We start from the raw sequence: 14,806 nt of genomic DNA, 5'->3' as shown, positions 1-14,806 counted from the left end.
TTTTAAAATGTTTAAGAAGCTTCATTTAAAATTAAATTAAAATGCAGAGCCCCCTGGACTGGTGGCCAGGACCTGGGCAGTGTGAGTGCCACTGAAAATCAGCTCGCGTGCCGCCTTCGGCACCCATGCCATAGATTGCCTACCTCTGCTCTAGACTATACATTTTTAGTAATTTTTGGATAGTTACTTGGCGCTCAATACTCCTTTTCCTACTGCTCAGTGACCAAACAAACAAAAGAAAATACTCTGAGAATGTCAATCTGCCATTGCATTCTGTGATGCCACTGAGTATAAAGTCAGAAGAAATGCTTACTGGCAATGTGAAAGTTTACTGACATTGACCCAAATAATGTCTACCAAGTTATCTTAGCTTTCTGCCTCAGGCATTTCATCCCACTGAAAGAAGATGGACGTATAAACCTTAGACATAAGATACCATTTAGAAAATATGGACCAACTACCGCAGATAACAGAAGATTACAGAGAATGGAAGGCAGGCCATAAAACTAAACGTACACTCAAGAAGTGGGAAAAGAAACTGGTGAAGGATGTTGAAAGAGAGGTTAACAACTTACATTCTATAGATCCTTCGTTCTAAGGTTCTAAAAGCACTTTACAAACATTACATAGAAGTCCTACAACATTGCATAATAGAGGTAAGTATTACAGATCAGGAAACTAAGGCATCATGTGATTTAGTCGCTTACCAAAAATCACAAAGTGAGCTGATAGCAGAGCAAAGGAGAGAACTTGGAAGGACTCTGAATCTCACAATCAAAATTTTCTGTGCTTCCGTACAACGAATAGGTGTCAATAATAATAATAATATTCCATTTTCTCTCATTTTTGCTCTGCTCATTGTAAATCAATCTCAGTTATTGTCAATTTAGCTGTTCAGCTGGATAGTACTAGGCCTATTCAAATACAAAGTCATTCACTCCTTCTCACTCTCAACCACTTGCAAGTTGTGCTGTATAAATAAGTCAAAATGAACTAATTTTATGACATAATATAATATGAAGGCTTACTTCTCAGTGGAACTGCAAATTAAACAACCATAACTAAGGTTTATTCAGCATCATACACATATTTGGCACTCAGCACTACAGACTACTGTTTGGTAATTCTTTTATTTTTAAATTCACTACAATTATTTTTAATTATAAGTAGCACCCCTTGGCCCTGTTTTACGTAGGTGATGGATTGGCTGAACTCTTTGTGAAAGATTTTTCCCACCACCAATATCCTATTGACTTCTATTATCTAGCTAAACAAACAAGGACCCATTTTTATTCTCTTAAAGCTAAAACTTAAAATAAGACAAATTCTACATTATCCACTCAAAATATATGACTGTTCAAAGTCAATCCTATGGTCCTCTTCATAGGTTTAATTTATTTTTGGCTTTCCAATAGCTCTACCCAAATTTTGGGAAGCTGATCACTGCCTATTTTGTGGCTGCCCAGGTCTATGAATCTGAACTGACCACGATAGCTCAAAGCTGTGGATGCACTTGAGTTGTAAACACAAGGTGATGACTACCTCACTTTGTGGGTCAGGAGCAGCAACAAGTTTCACACAAGGCTATTGAATGATGTCAACAAGAAATTATAAGTAAGTAAGGGGCCAGACTTAGTTAGTGTCATGTCCTTAACACCCCATACCAGTCAGGTTATGATTATATTCTTGAGCAGAATGAATAAGTGTTGAGAAGATATTTGCTTTGCAGTGGTCATCTGATGGCTGATCCAGAGATGGGCAGTTTAACTATAATTCTAGTCTTTAATAGTGTAAAACATACAGGATGCTTTATTCCTTGACATTTTAAAATAGATTTTCTTTAGCAGTAATTTAGAAGGATTTTTATGATGATTGATATAGTGCAGAAAAATTCATATATACATATATTGTTATACATATATATGCATCTTCATCCATAATAGGTAGTAACTTCTGAAGCTGAGTGAAAACAATATCTACTCATGATTATTATTTAGTGGATCTGATGCTGTGCCCATTAAAGTTAACGGAAGATGGAGCAAGTCCATAAGTTACCACAATGAAAATATTACCATATTAGAAGAAGAGTTCACACCGAATAAGAGCTGAAATTTTACTCATGCCAGAATTATGTAACTCACTAACATTACAGGTGCACAAACATCACACATTCTTTTTCAATAATTTTCACACTAACGTTGTTCAAAGTTCCCTTAGACAGAGGCTCTTAATCTTTCCAGACTACTGTACCCCTTTCAAGAGTCTGATTTGTCTTGCATACTCCCAAGTTTCACCTCACTTAAAAACTACTTGCTTACAAAAATCAGACATAAAGATACAAAAGTGTCACAGCACATTATTACTGTAAAAATGCTTACTTTCTCATTTTTACCATATTCTACCATAAAATAAATAAACCGGAGTATAAATATTGTACTTATATTTCAGTGTAGTATACAGAGCAGTATACACAAGTCACTGTCTGTATAAAATTTTAGTTTGTACTGACTACAATAGGGCTTTTTACGTAGCCTGTTATAAAACTAGGCAAATGTCTAGATGAGTTGACGTACCCCCTGGAGGACTTCTGAGTACCCCCAGGGATACATATACCCCTGGTTGAGAACCACTGCCTTAGACTGCACTTGCAGCCCTCATTTTTCATAAATATTCATGCATACAGAATTCACTTGCACAAGTATCCACAGAAAAGCAAAGAAAAAAACTTTCTAGAAATGTACATTTGTGGTAGAAATGTTTGCATGGCCATCTTGCAATTCTCTTTGTGTGTTTAACGGCTGGTCCGAAAAAAGATAGAAGAAGTAGAAATGAAACAAAACAAACCTTAAGCGTCATACAGTGTTTGGACAGCACACTGCATCACATTCTTCCCATGAACTCCCAGAGTTAAATCTTCAGTGGCTTCTTGAAATCCACCTCCTATTTTTAAGATTGACATTCATCCCTTAAAGACTAGAAACCAGCGGTGTATTATCACCTAGGCCGAAAAGGCCTAGGCCTAGGGCGGCAAATTTACAGGAGTGGCAAATTTATAACAGCATCATTTTTTGTAATCATGGCATCAGTGATTAAGAATTAAGATTTATGATTAAGAATTTGAGCAGCTCTGCCAAATATACAGTTAGAATTTTATCTCGCATGCTTTACTAAGGTGCCATGGTGAAGTTACTATGTGTAGAGAAAATACTTAAGATTTCACTCTCTTCACAATGATTTTACATAGATGAAACTTAGTTGGCTTCCATAATTGACACCTTAAAGATTATAAGTAGAATTTAATTATTACCATTCTGAACACCACTAGCTTTTGTTAAAAACTCAAAAGCAGCAGAGTACCTTTTTATTTTGTTTGGAGTATTGATGCACTATTTCAAAAAGAAGCCAGCAGCACAATAGAGTGCAACTGCAATTAACATATTAGCTAGTCCCAAAACAAAAAATAATGAATAAGTGTTTAAAATGTCCTTATAAGGACATGTATAATGTGTTTAAAATAAAATAACAAATGTTTAGCAGAATTATATATTCCTCTTATAACTACTTTTTTAGATTAATGTAATTCAAACATGTAACATTTACAGAGGCCCCAGCTGCAGTTCCACAGTTAAGGTTGAGTTGAATTTTTCCACTTAAAATTCAATGTCTTTGCTATGTATAAAAAATGTGACATATCTTCCCCAAAATTATAGTACACACTCTGAGAACGGAATGAATTTTCTGAGAATTTACAGATAAAACCATTATTTTAAGAGTTAAATATACTGTCTAAAATTTAGCAGTAACAGGATTTCTCTTTTTGGAGGGGTTTTCTTTTTCTTGACAAATCCCTATAATTATAAATGAAGTACCGTATACTTAGGCTTATCTCTCAGTTTATGTTTTACATAAAAGGAGCACATTTTCTCTAATTATGCACACACACACACCATACATTCTATGCGAAACTCTAAGCTTTATAATGATGGGTAAGTATTATCCTCAACAGTCTCCAGGCACTGAGAAGGTAGGTAACTTTCTTTCAAGGTTTAAACTGAGATAACATTACAATATTTTTTCAGGAAAAACCATTAGTGTTTCTCTCATGACTGAACAGTGGTCATCCTTAAAAAGCTAAGAATTGCTTTAATAACTAAATAGTCAGAATTAAAAGAAATTAATAAATACACAAGAGACCTATCTCCATACAGTCCTGATGTGGAACTTACAAAGTCTGCATAATAACTGAATTTCTAGAATAATGTTTGTTGGATTTGAAAAGACAGCAATGTCCTCTTAGAGTTTCTTTTTCCTTCTTTCTTTTTTTTAAAGTAACTAATAAATATTTATATCCTTGGCTTGGTCTTTACATTTTTGGTTGTCCACTAATGTCCATAGCCATTTGTCTAATGTTTCCTAAAAAACAAGCAAAAGTGATATGTAGAACTCAATAAACTATGGTGGGCTAAATTCACAATGGCTGGTGCCCACCCACGCTTGCCCTGCTAACTATCATCATCCTCTTCACAGATTGCAGGAGTTACAACGTCATAGGGAGACTGTAGCCACTTTGTAGAGCTACCATCTTCCAGTAGACTTTCCACAGCCATGTGTTTTGCACCTTAAGTCAAAACTGGCCTATGCATTTTGGATAGTCTTAATTCAAAGTGTAAACATATCTGAGAATCCACGTTGCTGTATTAGTATTAGCAGCATTATAGGGAAGTCCTGACTTTTATTCTGTGGGTGTGGGGGATCCTACACACAACTAATCTGGCACAGGTACACTGAATACAGAGCTAGTAGAATTCTGGAAGCCCATGAAATGGGGAGCTAATATCCATGAATATTGCAAGTCATTCTGTGGCAAAGCTCACTGTTTGCCACCAAACAGACAATGTTTGGGTCAGGACAAAGTAGAGTCCAGTGTATTCAAACTATGCATATCCTTCTGTTCATGGAGGTGGGATGCAAGAGATATGGACACATAGTTCATTGTTGCTCTACAGCATGGGGGCAGTTTCTGACCTCCTTCCCTCCTCCCTGCACAAGCCTGAGTACACAGCCTAGGCATAAAGGGGATGATTCTTCCTCCCTCCTGGCCCCCAGCTACATCAATATATGCTATTAACTATAACTGGTTTAAGACAGACACACTGCATAAAAATTTCATGGAAAGAACAATATAAATGCTATTTTACCTATCTACCTTCTCATCAAAGATCTTTTCCACTGGGAGTCTACTTATTCTAGGAACTGTGGTCCACTTAAAATATACACTTCCATTAGCTCGTAGGGATTCCCATATTGTTTCAACTCCTCACACACCCATTTTCTCCATGCATGGACCTTCTTAAGCTTTAGCAGATGCATTCTGTTGTGAGTTTAGTGCTGAAAAAGGGATTTGACAAGAACTGCCTTGACATTCACTTTACATAGGAGAAGTAAAGTGGTAGAGTCACATGATGGACTTGAAAGCAAGCCTGATCCAAAATATACCAATGGGTCACCTCCCCTATAACCCTGTAAATAAAGGGTTTGATTCTTCACAGCCTTGTAGTTATTTATACCTGTGCAAAGTGAGTGCAAAAGGATCAAATGTGAATGCTCCACTCACAGGGTTTCTGCCTTTTATATCTACTGTGCACTTACATTACAGATATATGAATGACTACACAAAGTACAAGGCAATGAAGAAGGTGGCCTCAAAATTGTTAGCGACTTGGGCCTGATTCTCCTGTCACCAGTGTAAATCCTGAACAACGCAACTGAAGCCAATGAACCAAATTCCTCCATAAATTATGCAAGTGTAAGTCTATGGTCCATTAATATCAATTCAGTTCTTCTGAATTTACTCTGATGGAACAGCAGAATTTGGCCAATGGTGTATAACTGGATTAAGTGAGAGAAGAATCAGACCCCTCAAATTCTTCAGAAGGAAAAAAGCTGGAGGATATACGTGAGACATAATTTAGGTAATTAAATGTCAGATGCAGAATTGCATTAAATCTCTATTACAAAACAGACGTACGGCCCAATCTTGTGAATAGCTGAGTTAAATCAGTTAAAGTTGAGGAAGATCAGCATCTTGAAGGACCAGGTATGGGGCATTCAAGGGGAATATGAAAATCTTTGCAGTAATGACATATAGATCGAGTTCTTTCATGGTAGAGTGTTTTTTATAAAGCCTTCTGTCTTTTGATTGTCTTCTAACATTTTATATCTTTACAGTTTTTCATTTGTAATTTGAGAACCATTAAGATATCACTTACATATAATTCTAACAAATGAAGGCCCCAATCCAGCAAAACATTTAAGCATGTGCTTAAAGTTAAGTGCGTGCTGAAGTACTTTACTCAATAGGGAAACACTTTTGTGTTTACGACATAACCAAATTGATAATTAGTGCGTTATTAAATGGAACGGCTGAATAGGAAGATCCATTAAATTTATCAACTACGAGTTAAATATCCTGAACCTAACATGTCTTTTTATACATATGTTGATTGAAGGCAGATTGACTGTGCAACTAATATATACATAATGTATTTATGCTGCAATGCCTCATTTTACACAAGTATTATTAAACAATACCTCTAGCTAATACAGATTTCAAAATCTCTATCTTCAACCACACCTTCTCTAAGCAATAATTTCTGAAATACCACAGTACTCTCACAAGGCCTTTTTAAAATTCAAGATCATTACGGATATTTCAATCTAATTAATAAACATTTCCTTTTGTCAGCTGTCATGTCAACTTTGTCATTTGACTGTAAGATGACAAATTTTAAAAATCCTTTATGTCTGAATCATTCACTGTTCAGTATTTCTGTGGAAATCAATACCATTTATGATAAAGACAAGATTTTATTTTTCAGCTAAAAACTGAAGAACCTCAGTTACCAGAAATGTAGGGGACGGGTGAAATCTACAAGCCAACATCTACTGAGGTTCATGGAATTACACAGAGCCAGATCATGCCATTCACTGCAGTCTGTGGGAGTTCAGAGCATTCATCACCTCTCAAAAAACAAGTCCTGCCCAACCGTAAGCTTGTAAAAACAAAACACCACACAATGTCAGGTGTGACTGCACAAAAAAGGTGACAGTTACTTCTAGCCTCCTTCTTGCTTCTTCCAATTGCTGGGACTGGGATGGTGGCTGCAACTGAAGCCTATTTACTGAACGCTATAGAGCCCAACTGCTGTCAGTATGAAATTATAGTTCCAAAGAGAGATCATTTCTATTTCTCCACAATGCTTTGTCCTCTCTGGCAGGAAGAAATAACTATTTTTTAAAACAGATTTTATATTGATTGAATACATGGAAAAGCTATACAAAGGGCTTTGCTTATTTAGCACTTGCAGTTTCAGCATTTATAACAAAAATTAATATTACAGAAAGAGAACATGTGCAATCCTGTATTTTGTGTCATGATTAAAGATGCCACATATTACACAAATTATTTTGCAAAATATGAAATATATGCTTCTCCCAAGGAATTATCTGACCAAATATACTAACAATGCACAAAATGGCTGGCATAGTGTAAATTAAAGCATTGGTCATTCATTTCTAAATCCTCTGAGCCCTGGGTTGCTGTAGATGGTTGTTGATAGTGAAAAAAATTGCCTCCTTCAAATGTGCCTGGTAGACAGCAGCTTGATGATTGGCAGCACAAATAGAAGACAAACGAGAAAGCCTTCAATCTGCAGCTGATGCACAAGAAGAACATGGGGAGCTGAGTTTACAATAGAGAAAACATTACCAAGCTAATGGCACAGGCAATCATTTGACCACCATGCATCTCTGGTAGCAGCAGGGCATCCATTTTCAGTTAAGTGTTAGAGTACCTTTTTGCTTTCTCTGACCACTGCAGGGGTAAAACAACCTAGTGCGTGAAACCCAGTGACTGGTAATAAATTACTATATTGGATACTTTTTGTTTTCTTTCAGCAATGACTTTACTGTGTATTCCTGCTATCATTACCAATTAAAGTGGAGACCGTTTTAGCAAGCTGTATCTAACTGTATATCAGTCCCCATGCTCCAATTGCTTTGGCAAGTATCACAGGGTCAAGAGGCTCCTTTGACCTTTCTCAGCTAAGTCTCTCTGACCACTCACTATTTGCAGCAATCTCAGCTGAACAGATGGATACTTTCCCAGACCCTATAAAGCTTAGAATATAAAGATAAATGAAATTGTGTTTCAGGCTTCAAACTGGTTTATGAGCATAAAATATTGTCAGCAAGCTCCACAAAAAGCTCTTACTTCAAAGTGCACCCCCTGTACCTATCCAATAAATGTAACACTTCTCTTTTGTCTGTGGGCAAATTGTATTATTCTGGTGCAATTTTATTCATGTAACAAAAAGCTTTATATAATTTACATGGCTACTTATTGCAAAGTGACTTCAGAATTTCAGAAGATATGATTTAATTGTTAAAAAAAAAAAAGCAAGGAAAGGATGTAACTCCAGCCTTACACCTCAGCACTCAGAGTAGGTACTGCAGATCATAGCGCATGGTCCAACAGATCATTTAAGGCAGCAACATTCTACAACAGTCAGGTACAACAAGAGTAATTAGGGACAGCTTCAATCTTCATTTCAGATTTCTGTGATTTTATAATTTCGTGAAAGGCAGAAGACCTGCAAGCACCTTACCAGCGTTAGCCACATTAACTTTAATGACAATCACATGTCAAATTCCCTGGGAAATGCTTCAGAAATTTGAGAACAAATGCTGTTTCAACATTAGTTTTCCCCTTTGATTTTTTATATTAAATCATAGATAAGAATTACTAAGAGTATAATAATTTCTTACCTTCCGAATATAGGATTAATGGATTTTTTGATTTGAACTAAACCACATCAATGGACCTACTAAATACTTAGCTGAATTTTGTGTATTACTTTTACATACTATTTTTAATAAAAATTCAGAAACGTAGAGCAAAGAATATGATCAGGTTTAGCATCATGTAATGTAATAGTCTCAAAATACTTTCACATTATGCCTATACTGTAATGCAATATTAAAAATGATAAACTGAACAATATGGATGAACCTTTATAATATTTACAAATGTTCTAATATTCTAGCATACTACTATTTTACAGTATATGTACTGAGTATATATTAATAACTAGATATAGGTAATGAGTCATAATGTGGATGAACTGAAACAACTATGTGAAGAAATTACTTTAACTGCAGTAGTTGAGCTCAAATTATCAATGGTTCAGGCTATACAGAAATGTAGGTAGACCAAGAGTGGTTCACTTTTTGGTCCATATTATCAATAATGAAATACATCTGGATTTGGCCCAGTTCAATCAGAAACAGTATGGATAAGAGGAATGAGGTTGGGAATACTTATTACCATGAGAATTCCACTGCCAAAACAGTTCTCTGGAGGTGTCACTCATGGAACTGGCTAACCGTCTTTTTTTTTTTTTTTTTAAAGCTTGGCTGAGTTTTCATCTGAAGAAAACAGTTAGATATAAAGGTAAGATCGCCATCCTCCTGCAGGCAGTCACAGATCTTTTATGAACAATATTGTCCCAAGACGTTTTCCAGTCTTTTGCCCTAATATTATATCATTCAATCAACAATTTGCAATAGTCGTGCTAAAAATGCTTAGTCACTTGCAAATGCACTGCTATCTTATTTTCATGCCTCACTGACAAGATACACAGTATGGAATCTGAGCAATAAAAAGGCAAATAGCTAGAAGGGTAACAGTGCAATTGAAACATCTTAGAGGTATACATTATCTCCTTTTGCCACAACCGTGCAGTGAGAAAGGGTGCAATCAGTCTCCCACACTTCTGTCCCCCACACACGGGTTAGATATAATTTCAGGCCTTGAACTTAGGGATCACAACGACTGTTTCCATCTAGTGCTTGCAGCAGCAGTAGTCTCCCAAAAGGAACAGGCAATGGACCCACCCCCTCCAAAGTAGTGCCAGCCCCATGTGATGAGTGGGGAACACACAATGCAAAAGGGTGCTGCGATGACCAAGCTCCTCAGTGACTCTTGGACACACACTGTGTCTGTCTGTGGCCCACCTCGTCAAGCTACAGGTGGGATATTGCTTGTCCTCTACCATGCAAAGTGGCAAGTAATTCCTCTGTCTTGTATGTATGTATGCCAATGTGTTCAGAATGCCCTTTTCGGATACCTTTGGGTTTTTTTCTTCAGAGACAATGCTTTAAAATAATTTTTCACACTGTAGTGATTAGCATTTTTAAAACATGATGTGAAAATTTAGGACTCACTCACATGCTCTAGTTTTCCTTTGCAGATCAAGCAATACACCTCATGAACCCTCACATTTTTGCCAATACAGTTCTGAAGAGAGATCTGAATTCATGATGAATTTTCCTAAACTATGTGGTGGTTTAGGGAAAACATTAGATTTTGATGACTCAGATTCATGACCTACAAAATGCTATATTTGAAGTCAGGTCTGTTATCACTTGTCCTCCTTTGTTCCTCTCTCTACACTATCACTAGGGAATTTTTGTCCACTCATACACCTTTGACTACCATGTTGCTGATGACTCACAAATCTATCTAGTTACCTCACACCTGTCTCCTTAGTCCAAACTCACATGCCTTTCTGACCTCTCCTCATGGACGTCCTGCCATCAATTTAAATACAACATGGCAAAAGCTGAACTCTTGATTCCCCCTATCCCACCCTCAAAGCTACTAGCTTTTACCCTTTTCTCCATCACTGTGGATAATACCAACATCCTTCCAGTTACTCCAACCAGTGTTTGGGGTGTCATCTTTGACAAGACCCTGACAAGATATGGGTGGATGAATCAAGAACTAGGTATTGAAAAACAGGATGTGTGGTAGGAAGTTCATGTAAAATCTATTAACTTCCTGGATATGCCTTCTAGATCTTTTTTCTCAAGCATGAAGAAGGCTGAAGGAGGGCTAATGGGCAGATTGCTGCATGGGGCTGACGCTTAAACATCTGGTACAGAATGAAGAGGTCTATTTCTTGGTGTGTGTGTGTGTGTGTGTGTGTTTCTCACAATTGTGCTCTGTAATCCAAACCAACTTCCTCTTCATTTTGGGGGTGTAACTAATGGTGTTGGTTTTAGCCTAAATTGTACTATTAAATAGGTTGGGTACTGGTCCCCCTATGTGATAATATGGCAGCTGAGATTGAATGAAACAATATTACTAATCTAGCAACACATTAGTTTAAGGGAGTGTGGGACATGTCATTTTTGAGGAAGGTTCCTCAACCATGGAATATACTGCTTGAGCTTGAGAGGTTTTTTTGGTTTGGTTGGTTGTTTTTTTTTGGCTCGGAAAGAGAAACGAATAGGTAAGGATGAGGGGAGAAATTTGGTTTTGGAGGAGTGAGGCAGAAGGAACAGATCTAGAGGGCTCAATCTGTTAGATATTGAACCTAAATTGTTGTGCTTTTATAAGTACACAAGCACCAAATATACTTAAAAAAACTAAACTAAAATGAATTACATTTGATTTAATGTACGTGGTCTCTTGTCCCCATAGCAAGCTTCACAGCTGCCTACTATGGAGTTGTAGGGTTTGGTTGGGTTTTTTTTAAAGCTTGCTTCTACAGCAGGTTAGCTCCCTTCCATGGACAGGTCAACTTGTTGAGTGAGTCACTGCAGCCTTTCATTGCTTATGCAGGACAGAAGGCTGTAGCTGTGCTCTGTTGGACACAGTCCTAAGTAATTTAGTCTAGTTCTTTAATGCCAACTCAGCAGCTGTCTTTAAAAGCAGTCTGATTTGACACAAACTTATTTTATAAAACATATTTTCCCCTAAAAGGAAAGGGATTCTGCACAATCACAGTTAAGAGCCTTACTTTACTCACAAAAGAGGAGATGGGAGAGAAGGGCTGTGATGCTCAAGTGAACTAAAAAACAAAAAAAGTCCTATACACACATACAGCACAGAAATAAACCCATGACACACTTAAGGAGTTTCCTTTATCAGACCCAGCAGAATGCACTCTGATATTCACCAGCATGGCTTCAAACTAATACTTACAGCCCACTCATGGAGGTAAAGAGGGAGCCCCATGTTCTTATCACTGCTCTTTGGGGACTTACCCTGGTAAAACAATCCCACAATGGTATAGCCTACAATGGTTTTTGAGAAGCTCAATACACATTAACAGAAAGCACATTTTATGCCTTCTGACATTTACCTTCCCATAAATACGTAACAATGAAAATTAACAATAGTGGAGGACCTCACTCATTACAACTACTTACATTAAAATATACAGCATGAAGAGTCACCCTAACATATTTTAATTAAAAGAAGTTATATTTTCTTGTTTCAGTCTAGCACTGTTTCTGCAAACTCAAAAATAATAGGAATTATTTTCTTTTGCACTTATAGTGGGTATTGTTAAAAATTCAAACATTTGCTGCCCCAGCTATCGATATTTAATGCGGTACTTTCCTTTATTTAGCATAAAAGCCACACTACCACAACCATAGAGAAAGAAAACGTTACATTTTTAAATGGAGCTTATTGTGCTTACTCACAAATTAAAAACATATTTCCTTGTGATTATCAATCACCTTACAATTTTGGTATGGCTTTCACTGACAACATTATGACATAAGTTAACATAACCTGTGAAATATGTTACATCAGATTTGTACAAACATTGAATGCCACTATGGTACACCTGCTTTTGAAACTATATCTCCTAGGGACTGAATGCTCTTAAGCCACAAGCTATGTGTATTTTAGTTTGTTTGATAGCATTGGCTTCTCAGTGCATAGGTAGCTAAATATGGTCTTGATCCTGCAAATACTTACACACATGCATAACTCTACTCATGGGAGTCGTCCTATTACAACCAATGGGGTTACTCCCAAAAATCAAATTAAATACCTGCTTAAATGCTCGAAGGACTGGCACCTATGTTTTAATATTAGCTATAAGCATTGAGCATTAAGTAAATACATTTATAAAATTAACTGGACTCTGCAATTTTTTCCTTTTTTATTCTAGTGTATGATTCTAAGATACCTTGGTTGCAGGTGAAACCTACTGTGCAGGCCCCAGTCCTGCAAAGACTTATACAACTGCTTAACTTTACACAATAGTCCAACTGATGTCAATGGGACTTCTGAGAGTATGTAAAATTGAGCAGGTGCATAAGTCTTCACTGGATGATGAGATTTTGTAATCATATAGCTTTATGTTATACTTGACTTCTGAAGTTCTTCATACATTTTAGTACACTAGAAGCATTGAACTGGTATGAAATTGAATAAAAACAATATTTTAAAACATAACTGATTTGCAGACAGAAGTAGACCAGCATGGGGAAATGTCCCTTTTGATGTATTACCCAAGTCAAATTTATGCTTCTCCCAACTTGGGGCCCAAGAAAACTGGGGAATTCCAGCTTATCCACAAGTACTAACCAGTAAGTTTGTCATCAGCCACAACTACCACTGCCACAGACACTCTCTCCCTATGGCGAATGAAGGCCAAATTCACTGTTGATATATTAGCTGGTAAAATTACATGTTGATAAGAGAAAGTCTACTTTGGTGTAACTTTGTTACCAAGGAGTAGGTGTATGATACAGTAGAAGTTGGCATATTTAGTTACATCATACTTTCAAGTGTGTGTGTGTGGATTGTGGGGGGTGGAGTTGTTTTGTTTTTTCTTGTTTTTGGTAGCTGCTCTCTTCCAGCCCCCTGGTGTATATTTTAGAATAACTGAGACTCACTTCTGCATTTTACATCCATGGCTTTTAACGGAGCACTGAGGGTGTACTAGGCTAGGTTCACAGTGTTCTGGGGTGAAGTCAGAGCCTCACTGAGTTTTGCTAGAGAACTAGGCCACAGCTAGTGATAAGGGGTGTGCATGGTAAAGGGAAAGCAATTTCCAGCAATCAAAATATTGTTAAGGTCCATTATTATTCCATGGCTTTCATGGTCATAATTTTTGTTCACTTCCAAATGGAGAATTAGTGACAAATTAGTGTACAGATCACCCTTCAGACTTTTAAACATAGATGTTCTAGTGTTTCATCAGCATGGAACAGGGTTGAATTTTCCTTTCTCCATGGTGTAATAAAGAAGAAATGTATATACACATGAAAATAGACAAGAGTTTCTGTCTTATTCAGACACTACTTATCTGTACAAACTGATCAAGCTTATCTCCTTATAATTGGGGACAGAGTCCCCTTGACCTAGAGAACAAAGGAACTTGTACTTGGAGGAGACTGTGCCAGAGTTTAGAGTTGTACCAGATAGACTGAGAGTCCATTTATTTGGAAATAGGACACTGGCTTCCGTATCACAGCAAAGCTTTGGACCTCATGTGACTAGAAAGTATGGAAGCGTTTGGGATGTTTTCAATCATATCTTGGGATTGACAATGTGTTGGTTGATATTTAATTCAATGTGCTTAATATTTAATAATGCTATTTATTTCTCTCAGTATGGCAACCTACCTTCACTTCTTCAGTCTGTGCTCCAAATAGAATATGTTTCTACAGATTCTGTACAGTGCCCAGAAGTGGATGACAGTCAAATTAAATACTAGCTGGATTTTCAAACAAACACCTTACACATCACTTAGATAGGTATGTCAGGAATGGGATGAAACATCTCATGTGTGCCTTGATGCATCAATTGGACAAACCTACTGCCACAGTGATCTACCAAAGAGGGAAAAATTTGGTGAACCACAACACTGTTAGTTTGACATGGATGTAATATGATTAAGATATTTAGGAGAATAACGTTGAACTACTGGAGATGTGG

At 36.9% G+C, this 14,806-nt stretch overlaps 1 protein-coding gene across 1 annotated transcript in view; it reads right to left on the bottom strand.

Moving 5' to 3' along the window:
- The window catches only part of WDR72 (WD repeat domain 72), a 192,109-nt gene that overhangs the window by 97,198 nt on the left and 80,105 nt on the right, over positions 1-14,806 (bottom strand). The window lies entirely within an intron of this gene.

This window comes from Gopherus flavomarginatus, chromosome 9 (assembly GCF_025201925.1).
Source record: "Gopherus flavomarginatus isolate rGopFla2 chromosome 9, rGopFla2.mat.asm, whole genome shotgun sequence".
Classification (NCBI taxonomy): Eukaryota; Metazoa; Chordata; order Testudines; family Testudinidae; genus Gopherus; species Gopherus flavomarginatus.
This window is presented reverse-complemented; position numbering and strand designations above follow the sequence as displayed.